At 36.9% G+C, this 20,689-nt stretch overlaps 1 protein-coding gene across 1 annotated transcript in view; it reads left to right on the top strand.

Annotated features, from left to right (window-relative positions):
• Positions 1-20,689, top strand: part of METTL15 (methyltransferase 15, mitochondrial 12S rRNA N4-cytidine) — a gene marked incomplete at its 5' end in the record, with an annotated part of 233,965 nt that overhangs the window by 37,357 nt on the left and 175,919 nt on the right.

The raw sequence follows: 20,689 nt of genomic DNA, 5'->3' as shown, positions 1-20,689 counted from the left end.
TTAATAAACTGAGTTAGGTAAACTACATAATAAAAGTTATTGTCCTCTTTTTCATATTGTGTTTTGTAATTTTTTTGAAGAATCATTTAAAGCTTTAGATTTATTCTAGAAAAGTCTGTAATTGAATTATACCGTGATAAGCTAAATCTGAAAATGTAAGAAAGTTTCTGTGGGATAGATGTATGATGATTTTAGGCTTTTCTTCACATCTGAATTTTGTTTCCACTGCATTTTAATGAGTTAGGAAATATGAGATATTTAAATATGGCTGGGTGAAGTTCATTGAACACTTTAATGTTGGTTATATTATTTATATCCTCTATGTAGTTTAAAAAACAACTAGCATATTTTATAGATATATTTGCAAGACTGATTTTAAAATAATATATTTTCATTGTTTTGTTAACAAATCAAACTTTTCAAGCTGTTTGTGACTGTTAAACCTTTCTGGAAAGTTGTTCCATATCCTTCCGGTCATCTAAATTTATCACAAGGTTTTAACTAAGAAGGTTGGTGAACCCTCTTCCCTTTTGATCTTGCATCCTGGCGAGTGCTTGGATATTTCTTGTGTAAGAAAAGTTTTGGTAGATGAGTCAGTCCACTGAGTCATAGGCAGCATGAAGCCTCTAGTGTTCTATACTAACTAATTGGAAACAGTTTCAAAATTAATTAAGGCACAGTTGTCAGCTCAGTGTTACTGATTGACATCCCACCAAAGTATTTTGTCTTTTGGCAACTTGCTTAATTGTTCTTTGGTATTTAGATTTTTGTTTTGCTTTATATATTTTTAAAAATCTGTTGAATAGACCTGTAGTTACCATGTTGATTTTTATTTTTTAGAATCCTGTAATGAACCCTGTGTCATTGTGATTAATTTCTTCCTTGTTTGATGCCTTTTTTCTCTTAAAAAACATTCAATACAATATCTTTTCTTTTTATCTTGCTAATTTATCAGTCTATGAGAAAGTGTGTTATGCCTCACACAAACTAGTTTATAAGTAATAGCATATTGATTTGTTCAATAATAGCCCACTATCCAATTAAACATTACGTTTTACTTAATAAAAAACAAATTAAGTGGCTTGCTTACATTCCTTTACATTGCATTAATTTGACTTTAATAAATTCGTTAAAAATGACATTTTTAAAAGTCTTTTCCTTCATTAGGTTCATATTTGTTTAAAATAAAGAATTTGAAAGAAAGTATTTCATTTATATAAAGAATTTTGCAAAGAGGGATTGATTAGGTGTTCTTCATGTTTACAGAAGAATAAACAAAAGTAAATCAAGACCAGGAAGGTATTTTGGCTTAAGAGAGCAAGTATGTTCTGGCAAAATGATAAAATGCTAGAAAGGATTACTAAAGAAGAAGAGAAGAGAACTCACATATTAAATACCTGATAGGTTTCAGGCACTTTATATATATTATTTTTCTAAATCCTTCTGGCATCTCTGAGATGGGAATTATTTACCTATAATCAAATGTGGATCTTGAAGCCTCAACAATATCTGTATAATAAACACCTAAGGCAATCTACAACAGCATTTTAGTGTGCTGTCTAGTGCCAGATTCAGGCGTTATGCTAAAGGAAAATTCAGGAGAAGCATTTGATCTAGTTACAGAGTAGACAATCTTTAGGGCAAAAAGTGGATTACACATCTTTCAGTCATTCCTCTGAAATATTTCTTTTGAAGTTATTAATTGAAATTGAGACACATTTTATAATTGATGACATGTTATAATTTAATTGGCAGTACCTTTTCTTCATAGTATATAAAATTAATGCTGCATCTCATAATCAGTATCATCTTAGATTTGATAGAGTACAGTAGATGGTCATTCTTTGATGGAATACAGTATATCATCTTTATCACTCCTTAGGAAATTTTAAGAACAGCGGTAACCTATTGGGTTTTTGTTCATTATCCCTAAGTTTTGATGAGATGATCTTTGAAAAATTCTGTAGTCAAATGTGTTTTAAAAACACAGCATAATCTATCCTTCTCTTGGAGATTTCCCGTGCATACTAGCATATAAGAATTCTAGCAAAAAAACATTTTTCCTTTGTTTAACCCATTGTACAAACTTATTTGATCATATATTTCCTCCACCCTGACAAACTCTTTTTTACTTACCTAGTTTTCTAAGGACATTATGAATGTGCCTGAGGAGTTTAATGCTCTATCTAACTTTGGGAAATGCTGGGTTACTTGGTTTTTTACCTAAAATTGAGTATTACCAGTTAGAGTCTAAATCTTTCTGAGGGTCCACACAGTTTTCTCTTCAGTCTTCTTATCCAACCTCATTTTATTCATGTATATTTTGTTCATAGATTGGCCAGAACCACATTACCAATTTCTTATTCTTTTGTTTCAACTTTTACTTCTTGAGTCATATCTTGGTATATAGTTTTTCATTTGCTAGCAAATTGTGATGTTTGAAATTTATTAACTGGATGTTTAGAGTTTCATTAAAGATTCTAAACAGAGAATTAATGGTCATGTATAAATTGGAAAGGAAAGAAATCATTTTTTCTGGCATTTTATGATACCTAAAAGTCAGTAGGTTATGGTAGCCTTATTTCCATGTTACACTGATTGCTCCAAAGGTACAACATTTTTCATCTACAAAGACTCTCTGGAGAGTAAGTCTCTATTCCCTGCTATTTTTCTTGTTTCTTTCTTTACTCCCTGGCCTTCACATCTTCTTCCTTCGCCACTTCCCTCTACCTTCTCTCAAAAATCTGGACTCAACTTATTTACTGATTCTATGTTCTGTCAGCATTATTTAATTCTGTAATATTGGGTCATGCTTATTTCCAATTGTATTTTCCATTTTTGTAATTTTGCTTCTCTAGCCCTAGTTTTAGCACTTTACAAGAGAACTTGTCTAAGTCTTTGGCTTTTTATACCTAAGCTAAATGAGCTTCTATTTACCAATTTCCCTGATTGTCACAGTAGTTTATCACATTTAAGTCACCAATGGATTGAGATAAACTGATTTTATTTCAACTTTTTCAAAATTCTTCCTTACCTATGGTATTTGTAGTCATGGTCTATGCTTGTGGTGGTCAGTCCTGTCAAGTAGTATTCTTAAGTTTGTTTTGTTCCTATCACTGTGCTAACCATCTTAGACTTTATATATTCTGTGTTTTTAAACACTCTGATCTCAGTGAGGAAAACCCCATTAATTTATAACTTACTGCATTTGTAGCATAATAATACTGCATTAAAAGGATGGGAAATGAGAATAGAAATGTGGATTGGTACCACATTGTGTAGCAGTTTGACTGCCAGACAAAGACACTGCTAGGCTAAGGCAGCTTTTGAGAAAGGGAATAATACACTTTATTTTTCCTGTTCTGCCATGTAGTTAGCTTAAACACTTGAATTATTTCAAGTAGGAGCTTGGTACTTTATCATCACGTCTTCTGGACTTCAATTCATTTTCTGATTTTTTTTTTTTTTTTTTTAGCCATTTCTACTTTGAAGAACCTATGTAATAGGATTTTTCTGATAATTAGAGGTTGTTCATAAAGTGTTTAAAAAACAGTACTTGGCACAGACAGAGATGATAATATAATGACAAAAATACTGGATTATGGATGTAGCTGAAGTGTGTGTGTGTTTATGTGGCAGGGGTGAGTGGTGGGTGTTGAACTACCAGATGTGCTCTAATCTAGCCAAACTAGCCATGTATCAGATGTACCACACCAGGGCCATTCTTGCAGTTTACATTTTTTAGACTGGAAATCAAGAGACCTGGGTTCTTAACCCAACTCTGTGTTACTTTGCAGGTTACGTTTCCTTCTAGGCCATGGTGCCTTCATAAATAAAATAATGAATTTGGATTAGGTAATTATTAGATTTAAAATATATGATTCTTTAGGGATAGGCAAGGAGTGGCTGAGGATCCATTAAGGAGAACATGTAAGTAGGATCATCTCTTTTATCTCATTGCATTGTTTCTGATGGATTACCCAAAACCGAACTGGTATATGACTTCGGAATTCATCTGCTTCCCATAGAAATTTATTTTCGATACAAAAAGGCCTATATAAAAAAGCACTATAACAAAACAGTAGTTAAATTTTATTTAAAATATATTTGCATTTCTCAAATTGAGAGTCAATAAAGAAAATTCTGAGGCAAGAAAACATCTCTGAGATGTTTTGCAATTGGAAACACTCATTGAGACAACTGAGGAATTTAGAAAAATAAATTGAATAATATTTGATAAATTTACATTCTCAGCAAACCCAGGGCCCAATGTCGCTTCTTTGAATTTCAAATATAGGAACTATAGGCCTGCCATTACTCGGGGTACATCTCTTGGGAAGGCAGTCCTAAACTCCTGGTCAGATGAAGTTTGAAAGGTTTAATCAGTTCTTATCCACTGCACCCCAGCCCTCCAATCTCCTACAGTGCTCTTTTGTGTCTTATTGTCAACAGAGTGGGGCTAGAAGATTTCCAGGATAACTTTCAATTTATTAGTTATACTACATTAGTATAGTATTGATCTTTTTTCGTTTGGCTTTTGTGTTTCATTTGTTCTTTTGTTTTCTCTTTTCTGTTGCCTATTTTCTATATTCTTTCTTCTTGTTACTGTCTACTTAGGCCATGAAATTGAGGTGGATTTGTGTGAGAGATTTTGAGGGAACAAAGGAATTGGACTGATAAAGCTTCACTAACACCTCTTCCTCAAACAAACACACAAACTAACATTTATTATTTTGAATATGGAGAGGGAGGAGACAATGAGAAGAAAATTAAAAGGAGAGAAGGTGAGGATATTGAATTGGAAAGGTATTTTAAAAATATCTGTACTAACTTTAAAATGGGGGTGATTTTAAAAAATGAAAAATCCCTCTCCTTTATACACATATCGCCTGTGTGATAGGAAAAAAACCCTAATATTTATATAATTTCATTCTGAAGGAAAGAGCTTTGTTGCTCTCGCCTTCTAGTTATCAGTTTAGAAATCCTGCTCATTAGGGTTGGAATGTTAAAACCAAGAAAATCATTGCTGCCTATTCAAGAGTTGAGACTTTAGCTTACTTTTCTATGAGTCTTTATTTATCAAAGGTATTCTCAGGAGGTAATGATGAACCTGAAACTGTTCCAGCCTGTGCTGAAATACTCCCACACCATGTTGTTGGAATAGATTTAAGCACTCTTTGTAAACCCATGCCAGAAAGTTCTTCCCATTGGAAGTTTTTGCCATCAGTTAGATTAAGAGGAGGAAATTCCCATCTATTCAGAGGCAACAGTGACCAAAAAAAAAAAAAAAGAAAAGGAAAAAAAGGTAATAGGGAAAGTTTTTTCCATGCTTTTTGTGATGAAAGGTTTTCATTGGGATGAATTGTTTTCACATGAAAAATATTTTGATCTGATGTTCAAAAGATGTATTTGGACCTAAATTAAAAACAAAGTTATAACTCTAAATATTATACTATATATAATTTACTTGTTTTGGTTGGTATTTGGATTTAAAACTATTAGCATACTTGACTGCTTACTATTCACCCCTGTCCCTTCTTTAAAATATCATACGCCCACCTTCTCGTCTCTTACCGTGCTGACTGCAAGAACCTGTTAATTGGCCACTTACTTTCAATATATCTTTTAATTTGCTGTTATATGGATCTAACTTTAGACCTGATCACATCATTTTCTAGGGTAATGGTTTGCAAATTACTGGCAAAATGTACAAAGTTCCTTTACCACCAGGCCCATTTTGCCTCTTCAACCTCCCCTTCTGCCAACATGCCTTACTTCCTACTTGATAACCATATGAGGCACATAATTTTCTTTTCAGGTCTCTGACTTTGCACTTGCTTCTGTCCATTCTTTCTTCCATGATGACATTTATTGCACTGTTCACTACCCTGTTTGCTCTTTCTTCCAGGATGGAGTTATTACACTTTTTGTCATTGTCTCTTAACTTGCCTGTTTCCTCTTTAAAACTATGGAGGGTTCATACCTACTTTATATATTTCTAGCATTTAGCACAGTACCTCATTCAATAACAGTTTATTGCATTACTGTCCCTCCTTCTGTATCTTGTAAATTTCTGAGTGTCTCAGCCCAACAAGGTTTAGAATCTTAAGTAGGCTTATGGCTGTTCTTTAAGACCTGTCAATTTCCTGAGTGTTCCCCTAAAAAATTCTTTAATTTTTATACCCACTGTTATTGGTCCCACCCTTTTCCTTCAGATTTCAATAATCAAATACAGTTATTTGCCTCTGAAATAAAGAAGGTCAATTCCCAGCATGAGTGCCTGGTTTATTTATACTATATAACACTAGTTAGTGGATCTTGTATTTCTACTTTTATTTCCCAAGACTTTTAGACTTTCCCTTCTGTCTCCTGGACCACACCTGCTACTTTATATACATTTTAGACAGGTGAACTGAGATTTGGAGGAGTGAAATGAGTTGCCCAAGATCATGGAGCTAGGAAGTGATATAATTAGTTTTATATGTCCTCAAAGCCTATGTGTGCTTTTTTTTTAAATTAATTGCAGCACACTGCTAACCTCATAAGCACTAGGCCTAAGCTGCTGTCTTAAATTATGTACTAATGTCTCTTATGTTGAATTCATTTCTCATTTCCAAATGGATGGCGAGGAGGAAGTAGGTTTTAGGATATAAATTTTTTCTTTTTAGTCAATTTTGATGAAAGGAATTCGTTTATGTATTTAGTGATAGCCATATGATGGTCACTAAATTTTGTTTTGTAAATATAGTTTGACAGAGAAAAAGGGAAAAAATATTAGGAAACATTTCTTTTTTTTAACTCACAGTCTTTGAGGGCCTTTTTTTTTTGTACATTGCAAAATAATTTTGAAAAAGTAAAATACAGCCATCTCTTAGTGTCCATGAGGGATTGGTTCCAGGATCCCCTTGGATACCAAAATCCGAAGATACTCAAGTCCCTTATATAAAATGATGTCGTATTTGTATATAACTGTTACAGGAAAGGGGTCCGTATCCAGACCTCAAGAGAGGGTTCTTAGATCTAGTGCAAGAAAGAATTAGAAAGGAATAAAAGAATGGCTACTCTATAGGCAGAGCAGCCCTGAGGGCTGGGGTTTGGCTATTTTTTATTGTTATTTCTTGATTATATCCTAAACAAGGGTAGATTATTCATGAGTTTTCTGGGAAAGGGGTGGGCAGTTCCCAGAACAGGGATTCCTCCCCTTTTTAGACCATATAGGGTAACTTCATTATGTTGCCATGGCATTTGCAAACTGTCACGGTGCTGGTGGGAGTGTCTTTTAGCATGCAAATGTATTATAATTAGCATATAATGTGCAGTGAGGAGGACCAGAGGTCACTTTCATGGCCATCTTGGTTTTCGTGGGTTTGGGCCAGCTTCTTTACAGCACCTTGTTTTATCAGCATGGTCTTTGTGACTATATCTTGTGCCGACCTCCTGTTTCATCCTGTGACTTACAATGTCTAACCTCCTGTGTCTCAGCCTTATTTTACCCAGCTCCTATTCAAGATGGTTTCACTCTGGTTCGAATACCTCTGACATAACTACACACATCCTCCCTTTAAATCATCTCGAGATTACTTATAATATCTAATACAAATCCCTCTCCATCCCTTTATTCCAGTGGGATTCAACATAGTACTCTCCATGCTGGCAAATTCAAGTTTTGGTTTTTGGAATTTTCTGGAATGTTTCTTTCTGAATATTTTTGATCCTTGGTTAGTTGAATCCATGGATGGGAAACCCATTAATGTGGAGGGCTGCTATAATCTAATGTGTGATTTACACAGTTGGGATTGGATAAATGGAGAGAGAGTGAATAGATAAAAGAAAAATTTGAAATACATAGGTAGATGAGCCCATGAAAATATTAGTCTGTTGGTTGCTTGTAAGAAAATAAAGAATTAGAAAACTTCATTTTACTGTTATACCTAAGTTTTGTTTGAGTGACCCAGTCTACTGAGTGGGCAAAGAATGTGCTTAGAACATGATGGAATTGGCATTTAGAAAATCCAACAGATAAAATATTATACTCACTGACTCATGAAACAGAAACAATTAAGGTCCCAATTTAGCATTCTAAATTGTCCAGATTCTGGACAGAGGATCTAATCGTTAGGCTCATTTTACAAATATCCATGTGGTAGAGTTGGAAGGATGAGCTAAGTGCAGAAATCAGTAGTGCTGGGAAAAGTTCTGGTTTAAAATTTGAGCCTCTGTTAATCTCTATAAATTGACTCATTTACATTTTAATGTAAATTTCTAAATATCAATTGAAATAATGGAGCTGTTTGAATTTTCAAAGTGGGTTCTTACCTGATTTTTCTGTTATTGATTCTTTCATGTGTAACTCATAAGTGCAAAGTTTATCTTAATTTCAGAGGAGCTGGAAAGGAAATTAGGAGGTACAACCCGTAATTGAAGGGGAGATTCTAGCATAGTGGTTAACAACACAGGCTGTGGAGCCAGACTGCTTGAGGACAAATCTATGTTCTTTCTCTTTCTTGTTACTTGCTTTATGATCTTGGACAAGCCACTTGATTTCCCATTGCTTTTGTTTTCTCATTTGTACGATGTGGACAGTATAATACCTAACTTATAGGGTAGTAAGTTCTTGGTAAATCTTAACAATTTGTAGTTCTGCCTTGCCATTAACGTGTTCTGTTATCTTTGGCAAGTCACTTTATATCTTTGGGCTTTGTTTATTAATTTTGTATGAGGGTATAAATAAGGTCTAGTTTACCTTCTAGTTCTAGAACTGATTTTAATAGAATAAAATGGCATATCACAACTTATAGAATAAGTGTATGAAAAATATATAAATTTTGTTATTAGATAAGTACTTGAATAAATAAAGTTGTAATGTCAGAGGTCTGTGACTTAGTACTGTGTCACTTTGGACAAGTTTGTTGGCTTCTTTAAGCTTTATTAGTTTTACCTATAAAATAGGATAGTAAGAACTCTCTCATACAAGGATTGTGCTGATTTTAAGAAATGACACCTGCAAAATGTCAATTATAATGCCTGATTATGTAGTATGTAGTTAATAATGCTACTGCCCTTAAATCCCTTTTACACATGGTCTCTATTTTTCTCAGTTCTCTCTCACAAAGGAATGTCTCTCTAATTTATACATTTGAATTTGTGCGATTCTCAGTATAGGATGATTTTAGCGTATGACTTAAGTGAATTTGTGAGACAAAACTGGGAAAGTTTTATCCAGTTCTTTGTGGAAGGAAGAGCCATTAAGAAACTATAAAAGATAGAAGTTTCTCCTAATGGGATTTATTTTGGCAGGATCAGGATTGAGAATACAAGGAAAAGAGAATTAAGAAAGCAGGTTAAAGGTAAGGTGTTCTCTAGATGTCTGCAGCATTAAGGTAGCATTTTATGGGAAAACTGGTCCCAGCTTCTTTCTATCTCATTCCTTTATTTTGTTAAGGTTTTTCTCTGGTTTAGGATTGTATTAGATCCAATACATCCCCATTCATAAAGATTTTTAGGATGTAATGCTCTCCAATAGGAATATGGCATTGTTTCTTTAACTAGTTTTGTTAGGCATTGAAGAAACAACAACTAACTTTTCTAAGTTTCAGCATCTTCTTTACAAGGGGTGGAGGAGAGAACGGGATTAAACTAGATGATTTAAATGTTTTCCAGCTGTAAAATGTTATGGTTCCTATTATTAATCTAAGTGTGTTGCTCTACACGTGCAATCAACCTTAGAAAATGCTACCTTTATTCCAACTAAATTGCCTTTAGAGCCAATTCTTGATCTATCCAGGAACATGGACCTTATTACTTTACGGCCTCAATAATGCATCCTTTCTCTCTTTACTTTTAACTTTGTTAGAATTCACTGTCTTTTCCTTCCCACCTCTGCCAGGTTTCTGGAGTGCTCTGTTTGAATTAATGGCCTATGGACTTTCTTAACAGAGATGAGAGGGAGAGGGTAGGGAGACCATATTGCATATGGGATCTGTAGGTTTGTGTGAAGGCCAGGGAAGAAAGGGCAATGCAGGGAGGAGGACAAGAGGTTAGGTCTTGGATAAAGACTGTGTGAGTTCAAATTCTGGCTTTTTTGTGTGCCTCAATTTCTTTGAGTATAATGAGGATAATAACTCCCATAGGACTGTATTAATGAGATTATGTATTTGGTAATGATCTTAAGACAATGCTTCATTCTTAGTAAGCATTAAATAAATGGTAGCTAGTATTAACAATTATTTTTTTAAAGGGTTTTTACTAAGAACCTTATAAGGATTACATCAGGAAGCAGGCCATCCCTGTAAGATCACTTATATGCCATTTGAGAGTAAGTACGGTAATTAATAGCGCAGTCTTCATTTTGTGTGGTAAACGTGACTTAGCAGAAACTAATACGACTGAAGTTGAAGACTGAATAAATGTAAATTTCTTCTTTAGGATTAATATTTTGCTTGGAAAGTTTTGTATATTCCCATGTGTGTCTAATGTGTTATTATTCTTTATACTTTAGAGCCTAAAATATACCCTAGGATGGGAAATAAGATTTGGAAGTCACCTCATAAAAAAATATCATTCATCCCTTGTCCTTTACAGAAGACATGATCCTGAAAGGTACCCAGTTGAGGAAGAAGTAGGAGTTGAGGACCTGAAATCCCTATTAAGTCATATATAATTTGAGACATTTTCTATTTTTAAAACAACTAAAATGGTTAGAAATTTATCTTTCTATTCATGTCATAAATGCATTCCATGTTTTTGAGACTTCAACATAAATAAATTTCAGTATGTTAAGAAAGTGTGTATTTAGTTCAAGATGCCATAATTGTTCCTGACGGTAGATATTCAGTACAACAGAATCTCAGAAGCCTTTAAAAATGACCTTTTCAAATAGATAAATATCTTTGCCCATAAACATTTATGTCATTACTTTGTAGATGTTTTAAGTCACTTTTGTTTTTCTTCTGAAGTGTTAAAAATTACCAGTGGCTTTATTCCCAGGGAGAAGGGAAAGGGAATGAGATAACCAAACATGTGTACAAGGTTAGTTTTTTAGATGATACAAACTCCAAAAATTATTATTTTTATGAGCTTTCAAATTTGCCTGTAGGCAAATTTGTTTCATTTCTGTGTTATAAGATTATGTATATTAACTGAAAAACTTAAAAATGATAGTATAGACAATTATTTTATACTTTGGTAGCTTTACCAACAAATCCATTGGATCCACCCAGGAGATAATGGCCTTGAAACACAAATAAAGACACAGAAAAATATCTTTGACAGCAAGAGATTGCAAAAACAGACACTTTAAATTGTTTCTGAAAACATGGTTGTTTAATCTGTGATAGATATAAGATAAATGGTATTTAACCCTTATTCCTGAAATCATAAACTCTTTATTTTTTTATTTGCGAAAGGTCTTACGATTCTTACTTGCAGGCCCTGTGATGGCTAATACTGAGTGTCAACTTGATTGGATTGAAGGATGCAAAGTATTGATCCTGGGAGAGGTATTCCTTCTAAGGTGAAGGATAAGTTGCTGTATTTGGCCTCTCCTACATCCAAAAAAGAGGCACAATGCTTTGTAGACCTATTTGCATTTTGGAGGCAACACATTCCTCATTTGGGTGTGTTACTCCAGCCCATTTATTGAGTGACCTGAAAGGCCGCCAGTTTTGAGTGGGGTCCAGAACAACAGAAGGTTCTGCAAGAGGTCCAGGCTGCTGTGCATGCTGCTCTGCCACTTGGGCAATATGACCCAGCAGATCCAATGGTGCTTAAGGCGTCAGTGGCAGATACGGATGCTGTTTGGAGCCTTTGGCAGGCCCCCCATAGGTGAATCACAGAGGAGGCCGCTAGGATTTTGGAGCAAGGCCCTGACATCTTCTGCAGATAACTGCTCCCCTTTTGAGAGACAGCTCTTGGCCTGTTACTAGGCATTGGTGGAAACTGAACATTTGACTATATGTCATTACCATGTGACCTGAACTGCCTAGCATGAACTGGGTACTTTCTGGCCCATCTAGTTTTAATTGGGTCATGCACAGGAGCATTCCATCATCAAATGGAAGTGGTATCTACGTGATCGGGCTCGAGCAGGTCCTGAAGGCACAAGTAATTTACATGAGGAAGTGGCGTAAATGCCCATGGTCCACACTCCTGCCACCCAGCCTTCTCTCCCCAAGCCTGCACTGATGGCCTCCTGGGGAGTTACCTATGATCAGTTGACAGCGGAAGAGAAGGCTAGAGCCTGGTTCACAGATAGTTCTGCACGATACTGAGGCACCACCTGAAAGTGGACAGCTGCTGCACTACAGCCCTTTTCTAGGACATCCCTGAAGGATGGCGGTGAAGGGAAATCTTCCCAGTGGGCAGAACTTCAAGCAGTGCACCTGGTTGTGCACTTTGAATGGAAGGAGAAATGACCAGATGTGCGATTATATACAGATTCACGGGCTGTAGCCAGTGGTTTGGCTGGATGGTCTGGGACTTGAAAGAAGCATGATTGGAAAATTGGTGATGAAGAAATATGGGGAAGAGGTATGTGGATGGACCTCTTTAAGTGGTCAAAAACTGTGAAGATATTTGTCTCATGTGAGTGCTCACCAACGGGTGATCCCAGCAGAGGAGGATTTTAATAATCAGGTGGATAGGATGACCCATTCTGTGGACATCTTCAGCCTCTTTCCCCAGCCACTCCTGTCATCATGCAATGGGCCCATGAACAAAATGGCCATAGTGGCAGGAATGGAGTTTATGCATGGGCTTAGCAAGGTGGACTTCCACTCACCAAGGCTGACCTGGCTATGGCCACTGCTGAGTGCCCAGTTTGTCAGCAGTAGAGACCAACACCAAACCCTTGATATGGCACCATTCCTTGGTGTGATCAGCCAGCTACCTGGTGGCAGGTTGATTATATTGGACCTCTTCCATCATGGAATGGGCAGAGGTTTGTCCTCACTGGAATAGACACTTATTCCAGGTATGGGTTTGACTGTCCTGCACACAATGCTTCTGCCAAGACTACCATCCATGGACTTACAGAATGCCTTATCCAACGTCGTGGTATTCCACACGGCATTGCCTCTGATCAAGGCACTCACTTTATGGCTTAAGAAGTGCAGCAGTGGGCTCATGCTCATGGAATTTACTGGTCTTACCATCTTCCCCATCATCTTGAAGCAGCTGGATTAGTAGAATGGTGGAATGGCCTTTTGAAGTCACAATTACAATGCCAACTAGGTGACAGTCCTTTGCAGGGCTGGGGCAAAGTTCTCCAGAAGGCTGTGTATGCTCTGAATCAGTGTCCAATATATGGTACTGTTTCTCCCATAGCTGGGATTCACAGGTCCAGGAATCAAGGGGTGGAAGTGGAAGTGGCACCACTTACCATCAACCCTAGTGATACACTAGCAAAATTTTTGCTTCCAGTTCCCGTGACATTACATTCTGCTGGCACAGAGGTCTTAGTTCTAGAGGGAGGAACGCTGCCACCAGGAGACACAACAACAATTCCATTAAACTGGAACTTAAGATTGCTACCTGGACACGTTGGGTTCCTCCTACCTTTAAGTGAAGAGGCTAAGAAGGGAGATAGAGTGTTGGCTGGGGTGATTGACCTGGACTATGAAGATGAAATCAGCTTACTGCACTGCCACGGAGGTAAGGAAGAGTGTGCATGGAATACAGTAGATCCATTAGGGCATCTCTTAGTATTACCATGCCCTGTGATTAAGGTCAATGGGAAATTATAGCAGCCCAATCCAGGCAGGACTACAAGTGATCCAGACCCTTCATGAATGAAGGTTTGAATCACTCCACCAGGAAAAAAAAAAACACAACCTGCTGAGGTGCTTGCTGAAGGGAAAGGGAATACAGAACGGGTAGTATAAGAAGGCAGTCATCAATACCAGCTATGACCATGTGACCAGCTGCAGAAATGAAGACTAATTGTCACGAGTCTTTTATTTTTTATTTTTTATTATTATACTTTAAGTTTTAGGGTACATGTGCACAATGTGCAAGTTAGTTACATATGTATACATGTGCCATGCTGGTGTGCTGCACCCATTAAGTTGTCATTTAGCATCAGGTATATCTCCTAAAGCTATCCCTCCCCCGTCCCCCCACCCCACAACAGTCCCCAGAGTGTGATGTTCCCCTTCCTGTGTCCGTGTGTTCTCATTGTTCAATTCCCACCTATGAGTGAGAATATATATGTGGTGTTTGGTTTTTTGTTCTTGCAATAGTTTACTGAGAATGATGATTTCCAGTTTCATCCATGTCCCTAAAAAGGACATGAACTCATCATTTTTTATGGCTGCATAGTGTTCCATGGTGTATATATGCCACATTTTCTTAATCCACTCTATCATTGTTGGACATTTGGGTTGGTTCCAAGTCTTTGCTATTGTGAATAGTGCCGCAATAAACATACGTGTGCATGTGTCTTTATAGCAGCATGATTTATAGTCCTTTGGGTATATACCCAGTAATGGGATTGCTGGGTCAAATGGTATTTCTAGTTCTAGATCCCTGAGGAATTGCCACACTGACTTCCACAATAGTTGAACTAGTTTACAGTCCCACCAACATTGTAAAAGTGTTCCTATTTCTCCACATCCTCTCCAACACCTGTTGTTTCCTGACTTTTTAATGATTGCCATTCTAACTGGTGTGAGATGGTATCTCATTGTGGTTTTGATTTGCATTTCTTTGATGGCCAGTGATGGTGAGCATTTTTTCATGTGTCTTTTGGCCGCATAAATGTCTTCTTTTGAGAAGTGTCTGTTCATGTTCTTTGCCCACTTTTTGATGGGGTTGTTTGTTTTTTTCTTGTAAATTTGTTGGAGTTCATTGTAGATTCTGGACATTAGCCCTTTGTCAGATGAGTAGGTTGCGAAAATTTTCTCCCATTTTGTAGGTTGCCTGTTGACTCTGATGGTAGTTTCTTTTGCTGTGCAGAAGCTCTTGAGTTTAATTAGATCCCATTTGTCAATTTTGGCTTTTGTTGCCATTGCTTTTGGTGTTTTAGACATGAAGTCCTTGCCCATGCCTATGTCCTGAATGGTAATGCCTAGGTTTTCTTCTAGGGTTTTGATGGTTTTAGGTCTAACGTTTAAGTCTTTAATCCATCTTGAATTGATTTTTGTATAAGGTGTAAGGAAGGGATCCAGTTTCAGCTTTCTCCATATGGCTAGCCAGTTTTCCCAGCACCATTTGTTAAATAGGGAATCCTTTCCCCATTGCTTGTTTTTCTCAGGTTTGTCAAAGATCAGATAGTTGTAGATATGTGGAGTTATTTCTGAGGGCTCTGTTCTGTTCCACTGATCTATATCTCTGTTTTGGTACCAGTACCATGCTGTTTTGGTTACGTAGCCTTGTAGTATAGTTTGAAGTCAGGTAGCGTGATACCTCCTGCTTTGTTCTTTTAGCTTAGGATTGACTTGGCGATGCAGGCTCTTTTTTGCTTCCATATGAACTTTCAAGTAGTTTTTTCCAATTCTGTGAAGAAAGTCAGTGGTAGCTTGATGGGGATGGCATTGAATCTATAAATTACCTTGGGCAGTATGGCCATTTTCATGATATTGATTCTTCCTACCCATGAGCATGGAATGTTCTTCCATTTGTTTGTATCCTCTTTTATTTCCTTGAGCAGTGGTTTGTAGTTCTCCTTGAAGAGGTCCTTCACGTCCCTTGTAAGTTGGATTTCTAGGTATTTTATTCTCTTTGAAGCAATTGTGAATGGGAGTTCATTCATGATTTGGCTCTCTGTTTGTCTGTTATTGGTGTATAAGAATGCTTGTGATTTTTGTACATTGATTTTGTATCCTGAGACTTTGCTGAAGTTGCTTATCAGCTTAAGGAGGTTTGGGGCTGAGACAATGGGGTTTTCTATATATGCAGTCATGTCATCTGCAAACAGGGACAACTTGACTTCCTCATTTCCTAATTGAATACCCTTTATTTCCTTCTCCTGCCTAATTGCCCTGGCCAGAACTTCCAACACTATGTTGAATAGGAGTGGTGAGAGAGGGCATCCCTGTCTTGTGCCTGTTTTTAAAGGGAATACTTCCAGTTTTTGCCCATTCAGTATGATATTGGCTGTGGGTTTGTCATAGATAGCTCTTATTATTTTGAGATACGTCCCATCAGTACCTAATTTATTGAGAGTTTTTAGCATGAAGTGTTGTTGAATTTTGTCAAAGGCTTTTTCTGTATCTATTGAGATAATGATGTGGTTTTTGTCTTTGGTTCTGTTTATATGCTGGATTACATTTTTTGACTTTTGTATATTGAACCAGCCTTGCATCCCAGGGATGAAGCCCACTTGATTATGGTGGATAAGCTTTTTGATGTGCTGCTGGATTTGATGTGCCAGTATTTTATTGAGGATTTTTGCATTGATGTTCATCAAGGATATTGGTCTAAAATTCTCTTTTTTTGGTTGTGTCTCTGCCAGGCTTTGGTATCAGGATGATGCTGGCCTCATAAAATGAGTTAGGGAGGATTCCCTCTTTTTCTATTGATTGGAATAGTTTCAGATGGAATGGTACCTGTTCCTCCTTGTACCTCTGGTAGAATTTGGCTGTGAATCCATCTGGTCCTGAACTCTTTTTGGTTGGTAAGCTATTGATTATTGCCACAATTTCAGATCCTGTTATTGGTGTATTCAGAGATTCAACTTCTTCCTGGTTTAGTCTTGAAAGAGTGTATGTGTTGAGGAATTTATCCATTTCTTCTAGATTTTCTAGTTTATTTGTGTAGAGGTGTTTGTAGTATTCTCTGATGGTAGTTTGTATTTCTGTGGGATTGGTGGTGATACCCCTTTATCTTTTTTTATTGCATCTGTTTGATTCTTCTCTCTTTTCTTCTTTATTAGTCTTGCTAGTGGTCTATCAATTTTGTTGATCCTTTCCAAAAACGAGCTCCTGGATTTTTTGAAGGGTTTTTTGTGTCTCTATTTCCTTCAGTTCTGCTCTGATTTTAGTTATTTCTTGCCTTCTGCTAGCTTTTTAATGTGTTTGCTCTTGCTTTTCTAGTTCTTTTAATTGTGATGTTAGGGTGTCAATTTTGGGTCTTTCCTGCTTTCTCTTGTGTGCATTTAGTGCTATAAATTTCCCTCTACACACTGCTTTAAATGCATCCCAGAGATTCTGGTATGTTGTGTCTTTGTTCTCGTTGCTTTCAAAGAACATCTTTCTTTCTGCCTTCATTTCGTTATGTACCCAGTAGTCATTCAGGAGCAGGTTGTTCAGTTTCCATGTAGTTGAGCGGTTTTGAGTGAGTGTCTTAATCCTGAGTTCTAGTTTGATTGCACTGTGTTCTGAGAGACAGTTTGTTATAATTTCTGATCTTTTACATTTGCAGAGGAGAGCTTTACTTCCAACTATGTGGTCAGTTTTGGAATAGGTGTGGTGTGGTGCTGAAAAAAATGTATATTCTGTTGATTTGGGGTGGAGAGTTCTGTAGATGTCTCTCAGGTCCACTTGGTGCAGAGCTGAGTTCAATTCCTGGGTATCCTTGTTGACTTTCTGTCTCGTTGATCTGTCTAATGTTGACAGTGGGGTGTTAAAGTCTCCCATTTTTAATGTGTGGGAGTCTAAGTCTCTGTGTAGGTCACTGAGGACTTGCTTTGTGAATCTGGGTGCTCCTGTATTGGGTGTATATATATTTAGGATAGTTAGCTCTTCTTGTTGAATTGATCCCTTTACCATTATGTAATGGCCTTCTTTGTCTCTTTTGATCTTTGTTGGTTTAAAGTCTGTTTTATCAGAGACTAGGATTGCAACCCCTGCCTTTTTTTGCTTTCCATTTGCTTGGTAGATCTTCCTCCATCCTTTTATTTTGAGCCTATGTGTGTCTCTGCACGTGAGATGGGTTTCCTGAATCCAGCACACTCATGGGTCTTGACTCTTTATCCAGTTTGCCAGTCTGTGTCTTTTAATTGGAGCATTTAGTCCATTTACGTTTGAAGTTAATATTGTTATGTGTGAATTTGATCCTGTCTTGATGATGTTAGCTGGTTATTTTGCTCATTAGTTGATGCAGTCTCCTCCTAGTCTCGATGGTCTTTGCATTTTGGCATGATTTTGCAGTGGCTGGTACCGGTTGTGCCTTTCCATGTTTAGCGCTTCGTTCAGGAGCTCTTTTAGGGCAAGCCTGGTGGTGACATAATCTCTCAGCATTTGCTTGTCTGTAAAGTATTTTATTTCTCCTTCACTTATGAAGCTTAGTTTGGCTGGACATGAAATTCTGGGTTGAAAATTCTTTTCTTTAAGAATGTTGAATATTGGCCCCCACTCTCTTCTGGCTTGTAGAGTTTCTGCTGAGATATCCGCTGTTAGTCTAATGGGCTTCCCTTTGAGGGTAACCCGACCTTTCTCTCTGGCTGCCCTTAACATTTTTTCCTTCATTTCAACTTTGGTGAATCTGACAATTATGTGTCTTGGAGTTGCTCTTCTTGAGGAGTATCTTTGTGGCGTTCTCTGTATTTCCTGAATCTGAATGTTGGCCTGCCTTGGTAGCTTGGGGAAGTTCTCCTGGATAATATCCTGCAGAGTGTTTTCCAACTTGGTTCCATCCTCCCTGTCACTTTCAGGTACACCAATCAGATGTAGATTTGGTCTTTTCACATAGTCCCATATTTCTTGGAGGCTTTGTTTGTTTCTTTTTATTCTTTTTTCTCTAAACTTCCTTTCTGGCTTGATTTCATTCATTTCATCTTCCATCACTGATATCGTTTCTTCCAGTTGATCGCATCGGCTCCTGAGGCCTCTGTATTCTTCACGTAGTTCCTGAGCCTTGGCTTTCAGCTCCATCAGCTCCTTTAAGCTCTTCTCTGTATTGGTTATTCTGGTTGTACATTCATCTAAATTTTTTTCAAAGTTCTCAACTTCTTTGCCTTTGGTTTGAATTTCCTCCTGTAGCTTGGAGTAGTTTGATCGTCTGAAGCCTTCTTCTCTCTTTTGTTAAAAACATGTTTGTGCATGTATACACTTGTACTAAGAAAATGTCGTCATTTTATTTCCTTTCTCCTTTATCATGTGACATAAGATTTATTGACTTCACATGAGCATTTAAGTATTGTTAACCTTATGTAATAGTATTTGGGTTGGGGATTGATGCATTTCTAGTTGTACGAAGAATAGTTTTATTATGTTAGGCATAATTAGGACCTTATTATTGTCTTTATTTGAAGATTACTTATGATTTCCGGAGATGTGTATGGGTTCAAGGTGACAAGGGGTGGACTTGCTTTGGGTAATACTGAGTGTCAACTTGATTGGATTGAAGGATACAAAATATTGATCCTAGGTATGTCTGTGAGAGTGTTGCCAAAGGAGATTAGCATTTGAGTCAGTAAGCTGGGGGAAGGCAGACCCACCCGTAATCTGGGTGGGCATAATCTCATCAGCTGCCAGCATGGCTAGAATAAAAGAGCAGGCAGAAAAATGTGAAGAGACTGGCCTAGCCTCCCAGCCTACATCTTTCTTCCATGCTGGATGCTTCCTGACCTTGGACATCAGACTCCATATTCTTCAGTTTTGGAACTCGAACTGAGTTCCATGCAATATAATGGAATATACATATATATTCCATTAGTTATTGGATATTATTCTATTCGTTATTGGAATATATATATTCCATTATATATATATTCCATTAGTTCTGTTCGTTTAGAGAACCTTGACTAATACAAGCCTATTGTTGGGAAGTGATCAAGGAGGAAATGATGACACAATCCTTCTCTTAAGGGTATTATACTACTTTCAGAATTATTTATGTAAGACAATAGATTCTACAACTAAAGATCTGGCTTAAGTTTCAGGATTAGGATTTTGGTAGAGCTTAATTTCTTCAAGAATGATTTCCTTGATATTCTTTATAAATACAAGTTCATGGTTAAATATCGATCTGCTGAGTTTATTTTTTGTGTGACCCTGGCTTCTTAAAGGCAATCCTGATTACTTTTTAAAAATATTGTAATACATGGGAGTTGGTATACTTAAATTTGCTAAAGAACTTGTGCCTATGATATCAATATGTGAGATTTTGCAATAATAACATATTATAGTTATTTGAAAATCTTAACGATAATGGTAACACCATTGTTCCATTTCTTGTATATAAATGTACTATATAACCATAATAATAAAAGAAACAAACCAATAGGAAAATTTTCCTCCCTTTAATAAGCTAGCAAGACAATATAACTTATTTAGGTAGCTCTTCATTTAGTACATTGATTCTCTATCATATTAGACCCAACATCTTTTTTTATAATAAATATTTTATAGGCGCCCCCTTACCTGGAAAATACAGTCAGAAATACACAGTAAAATATCAGTATAATATACTAGCTGTAATTGAAAGAAATGAAAGCAAAGTAAATCACATTAAATATTAAGTATTACAGTATACAAATGAAAGATGACAGTGATACAGTCAGATGCTTGCATCTTCCTTTTTTTTTTTTTTTGTTTTTTGTTTTTTGAGACTGTGTCTTACTCTCTTGCCCAGTCTGGGGTGCAGGGTTATAGTCTCAGCTCACTGCCACTGCTGCCTCCCGGGTTCAGGTGATTCTCCTTACTCAGCCTCCCAAGTAGCTGGGATTACAGGTGCAGGCCACCACCCCAACTAATTTTTGTTTTTTAGTAGAGCTTAGGTTTCACCATGTTGGCTAGGCTGGCTCGAACTC

The sequence above is a fragment of the Pongo abelii genome, chromosome 9 (assembly GCF_028885655.2).
Source record: "Pongo abelii isolate AG06213 chromosome 9, NHGRI_mPonAbe1-v2.0_pri, whole genome shotgun sequence".
NCBI classification, from domain to species: domain Eukaryota; kingdom Metazoa; phylum Chordata; class Mammalia; order Primates; family Hominidae; genus Pongo; species Pongo abelii.
The sequence above is the reverse complement of the archived record's forward strand: the minus strand, read 5'-3'. Positions and strand labels throughout refer to the sequence as shown.